Below are 18087 nucleotides of genomic sequence, written 5' to 3' on the forward strand. Positions count from 1 at the left end.
TTTTTGTTAATGTTTGTGGTTTTTTTCCTTTTTTTTTTTCTTTAAGTATTTGAATCTTTTATTTTTTCCTGAATTAATAGATTTAAAATTTTCTTATTTTTTATTTTTAAAAGTTTTATTCTTGCTTGTTTATTCACTTTTTCTTTGTATTATATGTAAGTTTTGTTAGACTAAATGTTCTTTTTGCAGTAATTTGATTTAATTATCAAGTGATTTTGGATTTAGCAATTGATTTAGTATCGGCATAATTCGTGCCAGCAGCCGCGGTTATACGATTGATACAAGTGAATATTATTGGTTAAAACATTTGTTTATATTATTAGGGTTGAAATATAAATTTGTAAGGTGAAATGTTATAATTTATTTGTGGCCCTTTTTATGAATCTGTGAAATTTAAATAATAAACTAGGATTAGATACCCTATTATTTTAAATGTTAATTATATTTACCAGGGTACTATGAGTTAAGGTCTTTAAACCCAAAGAATTTGGCGGTATCTCATTCCATTCAGAGGAACCTACCCCATGATTGATAATACACGATTTACTCTACTTAATTTATTTGTTTGTATATCTCCGTTATCAGAGAATCTTTTTAGAGTTATAATTCTCAAGATTTATAATTATAAAATATTTCAGGTCAAGGTGCAGCTTATAGTTAAGAGGAGGTGGGTTACAATAGATTTTTGTTTATAACGAATTTGATAGTGAAATACTGTTAATGAAGGTGGATTTGATAGTAATTTAATTTATTTAATTTAACTGATATTGGCTCTGAGATGTGTACACATCGCCCGTCGCTCTCATTATTGATTATTCTATTTTATTTTAAAGTAGCTTCAATTTAGATGAGATAAGTCGTAACATAGTAGATGTACTGGAAAGTGTATCTAGGAAGAGTTTCAAGATATAACTTATTAGTAAAGTGTTTCATTTACACTGAAAATTTTTCTGTGCAAATCAGGATATCTTGATTATTTATTTTATTATATTAATTTTTTGTTTATTTAATTATTTAATATAAATAATTTTATTGTATTTTTGTCTTAGTATATTTTATAGAATTGATTTTTTAAATTATAGTTTATTGGTAATGTAAGTGTTTTATGAAATATTATTTTAAATTTTTTTAAGTAGATTTTATTTATTGTACCTTTTGTATCAGGGTTTATCAAAATTTTAGTATTTATTTTACTTGTCTCGATTTGGGTTGATTTATAAATAATTTATAGTTAATGTATCATAATTATTATTAAATTATTTATAGAAATGAGATGTTAATCGTTTCCCAAGATATCTAGTTTCTTAAGAAAAAATTTAATTTTTTAAAGTTATTTGTTTTTATTTAATTTTTTAAGTAAAAATATTAACTTATTTATTCTTTAAGGGATAAGCTTTGAAGTTAATAACCTATAATTTATTTTATAGAAATATAATAGTAAGCTTTAAACCAGCTATCTTTAAGATTACGTTTTAGTTCATTATTTTTTATTTTGATTTTATAAATATTTTAGGTTTTTTATTAAGATTATTAATTTAATTTTAAAATTTTTGTAATAATGATAGAAGTAGTATATTTATTTGTATGAAATTTTTACCTTGTGAACTTATTATAAGGAACTAGGCAAAATTGATTTCCGCCTGTTTATCAAAAACATGTCCTCTTGTTTATATTTTGAGGTCTGGCCTGCTCACTGAGCGTATTTTTAAAGAGCCGCGGTATTTTGACCGTGCAAAGGTAGCATAATCATTAGTCTCTTAATTAGTGGCTGGAATGAATGGCTTGATGAGAAATCAACTGTCTCTTAATAAATTTTTGAATTTAACTTTTGAGTCAAAAGGCTTAAATTCTTCTTTAGGACGAGAAGACCCTATAGAGCTTGACATTTTACTTTTATATAGTTTTTTGTTTGTCTTTCTATATTTAATGATGATGTTTTGTTGGGGTGACATGAAGAATAGATAAACTCTTCATTATTATATCATTTATTTATGTTTGTTATTTTGATCCATAATTTATGATCATAAGATTAAGTTACCTTAGGGATAACAGCGTAATTGTTTTTGAGAGCTCATATCGACAAAGCAGATTGCGACCTCGATGTTGGATTAAGAAAAATTTTGGGTGCAGGAGCCCAATGATTAGGTCTGTTCGACCTTTAAATTCTTACATGATCTGAGTTCAGACCGGCGTGAGCCAGGTCGGTTTCTATCCTAAGATTGTTAATCCATATTAGTACGAAAGGACCATATGGTTAAAATATTTTTTGTTATATTGATTAATATTAATTTATTTACTATTTTGACAGATTAATGTGTTGAATTTAGAATTCATTTATGTAGATATTTTCTACAAATAGTATTGATACTTTATGATTTATTTATATTTATTTTGAATTTTCTTTTATTGGTTATTTGTGTTTTAATTAGTGTTGCCTTTTTAACTTTATTAGAGCGTAAGGTTTTAGGTTATATTCAGATTCGAAAGGGTCCAAATAAGGTAGGTTTTGTTGGAATTCCTCAGCCATTTAGAGATGCTATTAAGTTAATTTGTAAGGAGCAGCCAATTCCTATTATATCTAATTACCTACTTTATTATTTTCCCCTGTTTTTAATTTAATGATTTCTTTAGCCGTTTGAGTAATTTTTCCTTATTTAACTTATATGTGTTCTTTTTCTTATGGATTTTTATTTTTTTTATGTTGTACTAGATTAGGTGTTTATACTGTTATAATTGCTGGTTGATCTTCTAATTCAAATTATTCATTATTAGGTTCTCTTCGTTCTGTTGCTCAAACAATTTCTTATGAAGTTAGTTTAGCTTTAATTTTATTGTCTTTAATTATTTTAATTGGTAGTTTTAATATGTTTGATTTTATAAACTATCAGCTTTATTGTTGAGTTATTATTATTTCTTTTCCTTTAGCTTTAGCTTGTTTTGCGTCTTGCTTAGCTGAAACTAATCGTACTCCTTTTGATTTTGCTGAAGGGGAATCTGAGTTAGTTTCAGGATTTAATATTGAGTATGGTGCGGGTGGTTTTACTTTAATTTTTTTAGCTGAATATACTAGAATTGTCTTCATAAGAATGTTATTGGCTTTAATTTTTTTGGGCGGTGATTTTTATTCTTTTATATTTTTTATTAAGCTTGCTATTATATCTTTTGGTTTTATTTGGGTTCGTGGAACATTACCACGGTTCCGTTATGATAAATTAATATACTTAGCTTGAAAAAGTTTTTTACCTTTATCTTTGAATTTTTTTATTTTCTTTGTTGGTTTAAAGATTTTATTTATCTCATTTGTTTAGTGAAATTTTTTGAGAAAAGTTAATAGAAGAGTTAAACTTCTAATTTTATGTTTTCAAAACATATGCTTTTCCTAAGCTAATTAACTTTATTCCTTAATTAATTTATCTCATGCGTTTGCGACATGGACATTAATTAAGAAATATGTGAAGTAAATAATTGTTAAGATTTGACCTGTTATAATATAAGGTTCTTCAACAGGTCGTTTACCAATTCACGTTAGTAAGCATACATCAACTACTATAATTCAGAATAAAACTTAATTAATAGGGTAAAATTGAATGCCTCGGAATGGTGTTTTATTATAAAATGGTAAAATTATTAAGATTCTAATTGATAAAAATAATGCAATAGCACCTCCTAACTTATTAGGGATAGATCGTAGAATTGCATATGCAAATAGGAAATATCATTCTGGTTGAATGTGAACTGGTGTTACTAATGGGTTGGCAGGTACAAAGTTATCTGGATCTCCTAATAGGTAAGGATTAATTAAACATAGTATAATTAATAATGATGTTATTATTACAAATGTAATAGAATCCTTAAAGGTAAAGTATGGATGGAATGGAATTTTTTCAATATCTCCATTTAGTCCAAGAGGATTATTAGATCCTGTTTGGTGAAGAAAAAATAAATGAATTGCTGCTATAGCAGCAATAATAAATGGTAATACAAAATGGAATGTGAAGAATCGATTTAATGTTGCATTATCAACAGCGAATCCTCCTCATACTCATTGGACTAAATCTGTTCCTAAATATGGGATTGCTGATAATAAATTAGTAATTACTGTTGCACCTCAAAAAGATATTTGGCCTCAGGGTAAGACATATCCTATAAATGCAGTTGCTATAACTAAAAATAAAATCACTGTACCAATTATTCAGGTATGTATATATATATAAGATCCATAGTAAATTCCCCGTCCTACATGTAAGTAAATACAAATAAAAAATATAGATGCTCCATTTGCGTGTAAGGTTCGGATAATTCAACCATTATTTACGTCTCGGCAGATGTGTACTACACTACTGAATGCTATTTCAATATTTGATGTATAATGTATAGCTAAAAGTAGTCCAGTTACGATTTGAATTACCAAACATAACCCTAATAGGGATCCAAAATTTCATCAAAATGAAATATTTGTTGGGGCAGGTAAGTCAATTAAAGAGTTATTAATAATTTTAATTAAAGGATGTCTTAATCGTAAGGGTTTATTCATTAGTAATTATCTTATTTTACGAATAGGTCCCTGATTAATATTGGTGATTTTAACAACTGCTAGTAGTGCTAAAAATAAATAAATTATTATTATTATTGTAATAATGAATGTTGGTCTATTATATAATTTTTCTAAAGATATTGTTATTTCTTGATAATTGATTGAATTATCAATATTTATAGTTTCGGTGTTTTTGAAAAAGTCTATAAATATAGATATATCTAGAATAATTAATATTAATATGATAAATACTCACATTATTAATGTAATAATTATAGTGATTCATTTAGGCTGAAATATTTCGTTTGATGCAATTCGTGTAATGTAAATAAATAATACTAGTATACCACCAAGAAATTTTAAAAATAAAATATATGATAATCAATATCTTTCTATTATTGTTCCTGTTATTAATCCAACTAGGAAGGTTTGAAGGATAATAAAAAGCATTATTGATATTGGGTGTCTTAATTTAATAAAATTAATATTTATTACATTTGATAATGATATAATTATTATTTTGATCATTTCAGGGGTTAGTTTATTTAAAATACCGGTTTTGGGGACCGATGATGGAAGCTTTTCCACCTCTGAAGTTTTAAAAGTGGGGGCTGGACTTATTTCCGGTTTACAAGACCGGCGTTTTTTTTAAACTATTAAAACTAATGTTTATATTCTCTATTTTTACTTCTTTATTGATTTATTTTGCTGGTGTTTATGTTTTTTCTTCTAAACGTAAACATTTATTAATGGTTCTTTTGAGATTAGAATATATTGTTCTTTCTTTATTTATGTTAGTTATTGTTTTTCTTATTGAGTTTGATTATGATTATTTTTTTCCTGTTATTTTTTTAGTTTTTTCTGTTTGTGAGGGTGCTTTAGGTCTTTCTATTTTAGTTTCAATAATTCGTTCTCATGGTAATGATTTTTTTAATTCTATTGGTTTATCTTTATGTTAAAGTATTTATTTATAACTATTTTTTGATCCCTCTTTGTTTATTAAATAATTGTTGATGGTTGGTTCATTCTTTAATGTTTCTGTCGGGTTTTGTTTTTATAATTTGTGTTTATTCATATGCTGATTTGAATATAATTAGATATTATTTTGGTATTGATTATTTTTCTTTTAGTTTAATTTTACTTAGTTTTTGGATTTGTTCTTTAATAATCACTGCTAGAGGTTCAGTTTATTTAAGTTCATATCATTCTAATTTTTTTGTTTTTATGGTTTTGATTTTAATAATTATGCTTTATTGTTCATTTGCTAGATTAAGTCTTCTTTCTTTTTATATTTTTTTTACTTTTAATTTTGGGTTGGGGTTATCAACCTGAGCGTTTGCAGGCTGGTGTTTATTTAATTTTTTATACTTTGGTTGCTAGATTACCTTTATTATTAGTTTTATTTAAGGTTTATGATTTTTCTAATACTTTATATTTTCCTTTATTGGTTGATTTTGGTTCTTATTATTTTATGTTTTATGTATTTATAATTTTGGCTTTTTTAGTTAAGATACCTATGTTTTTGGTTCATTTATGACTTCCTAAGGCTCATGTAGAGGCCCCTATTTCAGGTAGAATAATTCTTGCTGGTGTTTTATTAAAGTTAGGTGGTTATGGTATTTTTCGTGTTATAAAGGTTATTTCTTATTTGGGTTTAAAGTTTAATTATTTTTGATTGTCTTTAGGTTTATCTGGGGGTGTTATTGTAAGATTTATTTGTTTTCGTCAGGTTGATTTAAAGTCTTTAATTGCATATTCTTCTGTTGCTCATATTAGAATGGTTATTGGTGGATTGATGACAATGAATTGATGAGGTTGTGTAGGTTCTCTTTCTCTAAAGGTTTATGTTCTTCTGGTTTATTTTGTTTATCTAATATTATTTATGAACGTTTAGGTAGACGAAGATTATTAATTAACAAGGGTATAATTAATTTGATGCCAAGAATGGCTTTATGATGATTTCTTTTAAGATCATCAAATATGGCTGCTCCTCCTTCTTTAAATTTGGTAGGTGAAATTAGATTATTAAATAGAATTATATCTTGATCTTCTTTTAGATTCTTTGCTTTGATTTTTTTATCTTTTTTTAGAGCTGTTATACTTTGTATATATATTCTTATTCTCAGCATGGGAATTATTATTCTGGTGTTTATACTTGTTCTCTTGGTTATTTTCATGAATATCATCTTTTACTTTTACATTGATTGCCTTTAAATATTCTCTGTTTAAAGGGTGAATATTTCTTTGTTTAGTTTGCTTAAGTATTTTAATTAAAAATATTGTTTTGTGGAATCAATGATATGAAGTTTTTCATCTTAGGCCGTGAATTTATTTTCTATTTGTTCTTTGAGTTTTTTTTCTTTGTTTATTTCGAGAACTATAATTTTTATTTTAGGTATTTATTATTTAATAATTGACAACAGAGTTTTTGTGGAGTGAGAGCTTTTCAATTTAAATGGTTCTATAGTTGTTATAACTTTAATTTTGGATTGAATATCTCTTATTTTTATATCTTTTGTTATATATATTTCTTCTTTGGTTATTTATTATAGAGAGGATTATATATCTGGTGAAAAGAATATAAATCGTTTTATTATTATTGTTTTAATATTTATTCTTTCTATAGGTTTTTTAATTATTAGTCCTAATTTAATTAGAATTTTATTAGGTTGAGATGGTTTAGGTTTAGTTTCTTATTGTTTAGTTATTTATTATCAAAATGTAAAATCTTATAGTGCTGGTATATTAACTGCACTTTCTAATCGTATTGGTGATGTTGCTATTTTAATTTCTATTGCATGAATGTTAAATTTTGGTGGTTGAAATTATATTTATTATTATGATTTTATTTCTAATTCTTTTGAAATAAAGCTCATTACTATATTAATTGTTTTAGCAGCTATAACTAAGAGAGCTCAGATTCCTTTCTCTTCATGACTTCCTGCTGCTATAGCAGCTCCTACTCCTGTTTCTGCTTTAGTTCATTCTTCTACTCTTGTTACTGCTGGTGTTTATTTATTAATTCGTTTTAGACCAATATTGGATACTTATAATTGTGGTTGATTTTTACTTTTAATTGGTTGTATAACTATATTTATGGCTGGATTGGGCGCTAATTTTGAGTTTGATTTAAAGAAGATTATTGCTCTTTCTACTTTAAGACAACTTGGTTTAATAATAAGAATTTTGGCTATAGGTTATCCAAAGCTTGCATTTTTTCATTTATTGGCTCATGCTTTATTTAAGGCATTATTATTTATATGTGCAGGTTCAATAATTCATAATTTGAAGGATTCTCAGGATATTCGTTTTATAGGATCAATTGTTAATTTCATACCTTTAACTTCAGTTTGTTTTAATGTTTCTAGTTTATCTTTGTGTGGAATACCTTTTTTAGCGGGATTTTATTCAAAGGATTTAATTCTTGAGATGGTTTGTTTAAGATGAATTAATTGTTTAATTTTTTTTCTTTATTTTTTTTCTACTGGTTTAACTGCTTCTTATTCTTTTCGTTTGTTTTATTATTCAATATCTGGTGATAATAATTTTTATTCTAGATTTTCTTTTGATGATAAGGGTTATTATATTTCATTTGGAATAATTGGTCTATTGTTTGTTGCTGTTTTTGGTGGTAGTCTTTTATCTTGATTAATTTTTCCTATTCCTCATGTGATTGCTTTACCTTATTATTTAAAGTTTTTAACTATTACAGTTGTTATTTTAGGTGCTTATTTAGGTTATCTTATTTCTAATTTTGATTTTTCTCATAATTTATTTTCTTTAAGTATACTTTCTTTTGTTAGATTTGCTGGTTCTATATGATTTATACCTTTTCTTTCAACTAAGTTTATTAGATATATTCCTTTAAAAATAGGTTATTATTCATCTAAGTCATTTGATTATGGTTGAGGTGAATTACTTGGTGGTCAAGGTTTATTTATTTATTTAATTGGTTATATTCAAGGTTGATATGATTCTAATTTCAAGATTTATCTTTTAACTTTTATTTTTTGAATATTTATTTTGGTAATATTGTTTTTCGTTTACTTAAATAGCTTATAATTAGAGCGTGACACTGAAGATGTTAAGGAAGTATTTTTACTTTTAAGTATTTATAAATATAGATATATTATTTTTACAGTGAAAATGTAATGTTTTATTTAAACTATATAAATTTTAGAAATGTTAACGGAGTTTAACCGCTAATATAAAAAGTTAGCAGCTTTCATATTGGCTTTACATTTCCTTAATTGGAACTATTATAGTTCAATTATATTATTAACAGTAATACGCCTCTTTTTGGCTTCAATTAATAAGAATAAGGGTAGTACATACCAATCTTCCAGGTCGAAACTGACTGCAATATTTCGCTTCTTATTCTATTTAAGGTTGATTGATAATATCAATACTTTTTGAATGCAACCCAAATGTTATATTTAACTACAACCCTTTATTCTGCTCATTGTAATGCTCCTTGGTTTCATTCATGGTATAGTCCTCCTTTATAGAACTAGAATAAAAAATATTGTTGATACTGTTCAGATTATAATGTCTGAAGTTTTAAAAATAATTACAATTGGTAGAATTAGTGCAATTTCTACATCAAAAATTAAAAAGATTACTGCGATTAGGAAGAATCGTATTGAGAATGGTATTCGTGCTGATCTTTTTGGATCAAACCCACATTCAAATGGTGATCTTTTTTCTCGATCATTAATTAATTTTTTTGATAGTGTTGTTGCCAGGATTATAACAATTATTGGAATAATAAATCTAATGAAAACTCTTGTTGATAGAATTAGAATTGTTTTTCTTGATTTATATCAAGCTTTCTGATTGGAAGTCAAATGTACTATTTATACTAGAAAAACAATTATCTACCTCATCAATAAATAGAGATATATAAGAATAATCATACTACGTCTACGAAGTGTCAGTATCATGCTGCTGCTTCAAATCCAAAGTGATGTCTTGGTGAAAATTGATTTATTGAGTGTCGAAGTAGACATGTTGATAAAAAGATTGTTCCAATAATTACGTGTAAACCATGGAATCCTGTTGCAACAAAGAATGTTGATCCATAAACTGCATCTGCAATGGTAAAAGGTGCTTCTCAATATTCATATGCTTGAAGTATTGTAAAGTATAGTGAAGAATAATCCTTGTAGTGCTTGAGTATGATTAGATTCCATTAAACTATGATGTGCTCATGTTACTGTTACTCCTGATGCTAAAAGAATAGCTGTATTAAGTAATGGAATTTGTATAGGGTTAAAGGGTTGAATTCCTATTGGAGGTCATAGTATTCCTAGTTCAATTGTTGATGCTAATCTTCTTCTAAAGAATGCTCAAAAAAAAGAAACGAAAAATAATACCTCTGATGCAATAAATAAAATTATTCCTCATCGTAATCCAATTGATACAAATCCTGTATGTAATCCTTGATATGTTCCTTCTCGTACTACATCTCGTCATCATTGAATTATAGTTAGTAGGGTAATTCCAAATCCAATTATGAATAAGTTAATCTTAAATAGGTGGAATCATTTTGCTAGTCCTGATACTAGGACTATTGCTCCAATTGCTCCTGTTAATGGTCAAGGTCTATAGTCTACTAAGTGGAATGGGTGGTTTGAGTGAGTTGTTAACATAGGTTTAATATACTTCTCTAGAATATAGAGTTCTTAGAATTGAGAAAACATAGGCTTGAATTATTGCTACTGCTGATTCTAGAATTAATAGAAGTATTTGTCCAATAATTAGTAATGAGATTAAGTTTATTGCTATAGATGGTCCTGTGTTTCTTAATAAGGTTAATAATAAGTGTCCTGCAATTATATTTGCTGCCAACCGTACTGCTAATGTACCTGGTCGAATAACATTACTAATTGTTTCAATTAGTACTATAAATGATATTAATGCAGGCGGTGTACCTTGTGGTACAAGGTGTGTAAATATATGAGTAGTATGGTTAATTCATCCAAATAATATAAATCTTAGCCATATAGGTAGGGCAATTGCAAATGTTAATGCTAAATGTCTTGTTCTAGTAAAAATATAAGGGAATAATCCTATGAAATTGTTAAATAATATTATAATAAAAATTGAGATGAAAATGAATGTGGTTCCATTAAATGATTTTGGTCCAAGAAGTGTTTTAAATTCATTATGTAAGGTTAAATTTAGTTTATTTCAGATAATGTTAATTCGTGATGGTGTAAGTCAAAATAGTGATGGGATTAATAATAGTCCTAGAAATGTTCTAGTTCAATTTAATGATAAATTAAAGATGTTAGTTGATGGGTCAAATGTTGAGAATAGATTTGTTATCATTTTCAGTTTAAGTTTTTTATTTCAATTGTTCCTTTTTCTGCTCTTTTAATAAGGTTAGGTTTAAATGAGAAGAAGTTTATTTGATTAAACAAGATTAATGTAGCTGAAAATATAATGAATAGTGAGAATCATATAAGAGGGGATATTTGAGGGATTTGGATATAATTTCCCCATCAGAAGTAGTCGTTAATTTACTATTATTTGGTTTAAGAGACCTTTACTTACTTTCAGTCATCTGATGAATTTCAAGGTGTACTAATTTTTTTTAGTTACTTTAGATTGACACTCTAATGTTATTTATTTTAACTAACTCCTTAAATTATCTTAGATAATCACTTAATAAATAAATTTACTGAAGTTCTTTCAATTACAATTGGTATAAATCTGTGGTTTGCTCCACAGATTTCTGAGCATTGTCCAAAGAATAATCCAGGTCGATTTATTGTGAATGTTCCTTGATTTAACCGACCTGGCGTTGCATCAATTTTAACCCCTAATGCAGGAACTGCTCATGAGTGTAGAACATCTGATGCTCTTGTTAATACTCGTACTTCTGTATTTATTGGTAGGATTGTTCGGTTATCTACATCTAGTAGTCGGAATCCATCATTTTCTAGGTCTTGTTTTGGTGTTATATAAGTGTCACATTCTACGTCTATGAAGTCTGAATATTCATATCTTCAACATCATTGTCGTCCAATGGTTTTAATTGTAATTATTGCATCTACTGAATCATCAAGTAAATATAATAGTCGTAATGATGGAAGGGCAATAAAAATTAATGTAATTGCTGGTAAAGCTGTTCAGATTGTTTCAATTAAATGTCCATGAAGTATATTACGGTTAGTATAGGCAATAAATAATATATAACTTAGGGCATAACCTACAATTACTGTAATTAATAATAATACGACCATAGTATGATCATGAAAGAATGATAATTGCTCCATTAATGGTGAAGCTCCATCTTGAAGAGATAAATTTGATCATGTTGCCATTAATAAATATTTTCTAATAAAAGGTCAAACCTTTATTTGTAGAGCTTAAATCTACTGCACTAATCTGCCATATTAGAATCTAGAGATTAATGGTAATTCTGAGTAACTATGTTCTGCAGGAGGGTTATTTTGTAGTCATTCTGTTGATCTTCTTATGTTAGCTCTAAATATAATTGCTCGGTTTGTAATCATTCTTTCTCATATAATTACAATGAATATAATGATTCCTACAATAGAAATTGTAGACCCAATTCTTGATACTACGTTTCATGATGTATATGCGTCTGGGTAGTCAGATTATCGTCGAGGTATTCCTGCTAATCCTAGGAAGTGTTGAGGAAAGAATGTTAAATTTACTCCAATGAATATAATTGTAAATTGGATTTTTAATCATGTATTATTTATAGTTAATCCTGTAAATAGTGGATATCATTGAATGACACCTCCTATAATTGCAAATACTGCTCCTATAGATAATACATAATGAAAGTGGGCTACAACATAATATGTATCATGTAATACAATATCAAGTGATGAATTTGCTAATACTAATCCTGTTAATCCACCAATTGTAAATAGGAAAATAAATCCTAGAGCTCATAATAATGGTGGATTGAACTTGAATTTAGTTCCATATAATGTAGCTAATCATCTAAATACCTTAATTCCTGTAGGTACAGCAATAATTATTGTTGCTGATGTAAAATATGCTCGTGTGTCAACATCCATTCCTACTGTAAATATATGATGTGCTCATACAATAAATCCTATTAGTCCAATTGATAGTATAGCATAAATTATACCTAATGTTCCAAATGATTCAATTTTTCCTCTTTCTTGACATACAATATGTGAAATAATTCCGAACCCCGGTAGAATTAGAGTATAAACTTCTGGGTGTCCAAAGAATCAAAATAGATGTTGATATAGAATTGGGTCACCCCCTCCTGCAGGGTCAAAGAATGATGTATTTAAATTTCGATCTGTTAATAATATAGTAATAGCTCCTGCTAAAACTGGAAGTGAAAGAAGGAGAAGTAATGCTGCAATAGCTACAGATCATACAAATAAAGGTGTTTGATCTAAAGTTATACTTTCTGATCGTATATTAATTGCTGTTGTAATGAAATTCACTGCACCAAGAATAGACGATACACCTGCTAAGTGCAGTGAAAAAATAGCTAGATCTACAGATGCACCCCCGTGTGCAATAGCTCCAGCTAGAGGAGGGTAAACTGTTCATCCTGTACCAGCACCATTATCTACTATAGAAGATGTAAGAAGAAGGGTTAGTGAAGGTGGTAGTAATCAAAAACTTATATTATTTATTCGTGGAAATGCTATATCTGGTGCACCAATTATTAGTGGAACAAGTCAATTACCAAATCCACCAATTATAATAGGTATTACTATAAAGAAAATTATTACGAATGCGTGAGCTGTAATAATAACATTATAAATCTGGTCATCCCCAATTAGAGATCCGGGTTGGCCAAGTTCAGCACGAATAAGTATTCTTATTGATGTTCCTACTATTCCTGCTCATGCTCCAAATATGAAGTATAAAGTACCAATGTCCTTATGGTTTGTTGAGAATAATCATTTTTGCGGTAAGATGGCTGAATTTTAGGTGGTAGACTGTAAATCTACTTGTGAGATGTTTTCTCTCTTATCATATTTAGGTCTTATATTCAATTATGATTCTAGACTGCAATTCTAGAGGTGTAAAATTTTACTAAGGCCTAAAAGATTATTCTTTTAATTATAACTTTGAAGGTTATTAGTTTGATTAACTTAAGTCCTTAGTATAATGAAATTAAGGTTGATGTTGAAATCAATCCTATTGTTGAAATTATTACTGTTATAGGAAGAATGATTCTTGATTTTTGGGACTTTATCTTTATAGATCACGAATTTTCTGTGTATGATATAATTAGAGCTGAGAATCTAATACGTATATAGTAGTAGAGTGTAATTGTAGTTAATACAACTATAATAGTTATAATAGTTGTTATATTGTTTTCTATTAATGATTGTATTACAATTCATTTTGGTAAGAATCCAAGGAATGGTGGTAGTCCACCTAAAGATAATAAAGATAAGAATATTATGAATTTAATTTCGGTTTTTATATTTCTGGCTGAATAAATTTGATTTATGAAAAATAAATTTATTTGCTTAAATAATAAAACTATAATTAATCTTAATAGTGAGTAAATAATGAAGTATAGTTCTCAGATGTTTTCTCTGACTGTTAATGATCTAATTATTCAACCTAGGTGTCTGATTGATGAATATGCTAAAAGTTGTCGTAAGGATGTTTGATTTAAACCTCCTATTGCCCCAATAATAATTCTTAAGATAATAATTGTTCAAATAAAAGTTCTTAATTGAATACAATAAGATAAGACCAATATTGGGGCGATTATTTCATCTTGATGCTCCTATAACTTCTGGAAATCAGAAATGGAAAGGTGCAGCTCCAATCTTTAATAATAGTCTAGATCTAATTATTATTGATGGGATAAATTCTGTTTCCCATCCCATGGGATATTTTATTTGAATCAGCAAAATTGAAAATAATAATATTGTCGATGCTATTGCTTGGACAATAAAATATTTAATTGATGATTCATTTATTATTATATTTTTATTTCTTGTTAGGAGCGGAATACATGAAAGTAAGTTGATCTCAAGTCCTATTCAAACCCCAAATCAGGAATTTGATGAAATGGACAGGATCGTTCCTATCATTAATGTTGATAGGAAGAGAAGTTTTGTAGAGTTGTTGGTCATTAAAAAGGAGAGGATTGATACCTCTATAAATGGGGTATGAACCCATTAGCTTGTTTAGCTTACCTTTTTACATTAAGGTGTATGATGCACGTTAGTTTTTGATACTAAAGGAGGTAGTTTAATTCTATCTTATGTAATTTTAATGAAGGTAATTTTATTTACTTTATTTACCCTATCAAGGTAACCCTTTAATCAGGCACTTCATTTATTTAATATATAAATCGAAAGTTTTTTTTGAAATTCTTTTATGTATTATTTTGTTTAATTAGGATTAATTTATCCTCTCATTTTATTTTTTTTATATATATATATATATATATATATAATAAATAATTTATATTAATATATTACATTTAATTGAAATTAAAGTATTATAAGTTCATCTTACCATTATCAATTGATTATTTTAATGCAATTATTTACCTAGGATTATAGCTACTTTTGTTTTTAGCTTAAAATAGGTTATTATAATATAATATATATAATAATATGTAATTTAATATTTAATATTATTATAATTGGATATAATAAATAAAATTATTAATTTAAATATAAAATATTATAATTAATATAAATAATTATATTAATAATAATAATATAATTATGTAAATTATCTATAATTAGATTATTTAACTAATATATATGAAAGTTAACTTAATATAAAAAAAGAATTCATATTAATAACATATTATATTAAATTACATAATTGTATAAAATATATTTATTATATTATTTAATCTTTCTTTATTTATTAGTGAAAAGAAAGATTAAATAAGAAAGAATATAATACAGTTATTGCTATACATGTTCCATATTAATCTTTAATAATATATAATAGAGAAGTTGTTGTGGTCATACATAGGGGCGTTTCTTTTTTTTTGTTAATGTTTGTGGTTTTTTTCTTTTTTTTTCTTTAAATATTTGAATCTTTTATTTTTTCCTGAATTAATAGATTTAAAATTTTCTTATTTTTTATTTTTAAAAGTTTTATTCTTGCTTGTTTATTCACTTTTTCTTTGTATTATATGTAAGTTTTGTTAGACTAAATGTTCTTTTTGCAGTAATTTGATTTAATTATCAAGTGATTTTGGATTTAGCAATTGATTTAGTATCGGCATAATTCGTGCCAGCAGCCGCGGTTATACGATTGATACAAGTGAATATTATTGGTTAAAACAGTTGTTTATATTATTAGGGTTGAAATATAAATTTGTAAGGTGAAATGTTAAAATTTATTTGTGGCCCTTTTTATGAATCTGTGAAATTTAAATAATAAACTAGGATTAGATACCCTATTATTTTAAATGTTAATTATATTTACCAGGGTACTATTAGTTAAGGTCTTTAAACCCAAAGAATTTGGCGGTATCTCATTCCATTCAGAGGAACCTACCCCATGATTGATAATCGTAACATAGTAGATGTACTGGAAAGTGTATCTAGGAAGAGTTTCAAGATATAACTTATTAGTAAAGTGTTTCATTTACACTGAAAATTTTTCTGTGCAAATCAGGATATCTTGATTATTTATTTTATTATATTTATTTTTTGTTTATTTAATTATTTAATATAAATAATTTTATTGTATTTTTGTCTTAGTATATTTTATAGAATTGATTTTTTAAATTATAGTTTATTGGTAATGTAAGTGTTTTATGAAATATTATTTTAAATTTTTTTAAGTAGATTTTATATATTGTACCTTTTGTATCAGGGTTTATCAAAATTTTAGTATTTATTTTACTTGTCTCGATTTGGGTTGATTTATAAATAATTTATAGTTAATGTATCATAATTATTATTAAATTATTTATAGAAATGAGATGTTAATCGTTTCCCAAGATATCTAGTTTCTTAAGAAAAAATTTAATTTTTTAAAGTTATTTGTTTTTATTTAATTTTTTAAGTAAAAATATTAACTTATTTATTCTTTAAGGGATAAGCTTTGAAGTTAATAACCTATAATTTATTTTATAGAAATATAATAGTAAGCTTTAAACCAGCTATCTTTAAGATTACGTTTTAGTTCATTATTTTTTATTTTGATTTTATAAATATTTTAGGTTTTTTATTAAGATTATTAATTTAATTTTAAAATTTTTGTAATAATGATAGAATTAGTATATTTATTTGTATGAAATTTTTACCTTGTGAACTTATTATAAGGAACTAGGCAAAATTGATTTCCACCTGTTTATCAAAAACATGTCCTCTTGTTTATATTTTGAGGTCTGGCCTGCTCACTGAGCGTATTTTTAAAGAGCCGCGGTATTTTGACCGTGCAAAGGTAGCATAATCATTAGTCTCTTAATTAGTGGCTGGAATGAATGGCTTGACGAGAAATCAACTGTCTCTTAATAAATTTTTGAATTTAACTTTTGAGTCAAAAGGCTTAAATTCTTCTTTAGGACGAGAAGACCCTATAGAGCTTGACATTTTACTTTTATATAGTTTTTTGTTTGTCTTTCTATATTTAATGATGATGTTTTGTTGGGGTGACATGAAGAATAGATAAACTCTTCATTATTATATCATTTATTTATGTTTGTTATTTTGATCCATAATTTATGATCATAAGATTAAGTTACCTTAGGGATAACAGCGTAATTGTTTTTGAGAGCTCATATCGACAAAGCAGATTGCGACCTCGATGTTGGATTAAGAAAAATTTTGGGTGCAGGAGCCCAATGATTAGGTCTGTTCGACCTTTAAATTCTTACATGATCTGAGTTCAGACCGGCGTGAGCCAGGTCGGTTTCTATCCTAAGATTGTTAATCCATATTAGTACGAAAGGACCATATGGTTAAAATATTTTTTGTTATATTGATTAATATTAATTTATTTACTATTTTGACAGATTAATGTGTTGAATTTAGAATTCATTTATGTAGATTTTTTCTACAAATAGTATTGATACTTTATGATTTATTTATATTTATTTTGAATTTTCTTTTATTGGTTATTTGTGTTTTAATTAGTGTTGCCTTTTTAACTTTATTAGAGCGTAAGGTTGTAGGTTATATTCAGATTTGAAAGGGTCCAAATAAGGTAGGTTTTGTTGGAATTCCTCAGCCATTTAGAGATGCTATTAAGTTAATTTGTAAGGAGCAGCCAATTCCTATTATATCTAATTACCTACTTTATTATTTTTCCCCTGTTTTTAATTTAATGATTTCTTTAGCCGTTTGAGTAATTTTTCCTTATTTAACTTATATGTGTTCTTTTCCTTATGGATTTTTATTTTTTTTATGATGTACTAGATTAGGTGTTTATACTGTTATAATTGCTGGTTGATCTTCTAATTCAAATTATTCATTATTAGGTTCTCTTCGTTCTGTTGCTCAAACAATTTCTTATGAAGTTAGTTTAGCTTTAATTTTATTGTCTTTAATTATTTTAATTGGTAGTTTTAATATGTTTGATTT

At 26.5% G+C, this 18087-nt stretch overlaps 1 long non-coding RNA gene across 1 annotated transcript in view; it reads left to right on the forward strand.

Annotated features, from left to right (window-relative positions):
* The first annotated feature begins 989 nt into the window (after window positions 1-989).
* Window positions 990-18087, forward strand: part of LOC126301648 (uncharacterized) — a 57957-nt gene continuing 40859 nt past the window's right edge. The window contains exon 1 of the long non-coding RNA XR_007553081.1: window positions 990-1737. This is a non-coding gene — a long non-coding RNA (uncharacterized LOC126301648). The remainder of the gene's footprint in view (window positions 1738-18087) is intronic.

Source organism: Schistocerca gregaria, unplaced genomic scaffold (genome assembly GCF_023897955.1).
Source record: "Schistocerca gregaria isolate iqSchGreg1 unplaced genomic scaffold, iqSchGreg1.2 ptg000077l, whole genome shotgun sequence".
Lineage (NCBI taxonomy): Eukaryota > Metazoa > Arthropoda > Insecta > Orthoptera > Acrididae > Schistocerca > Schistocerca gregaria.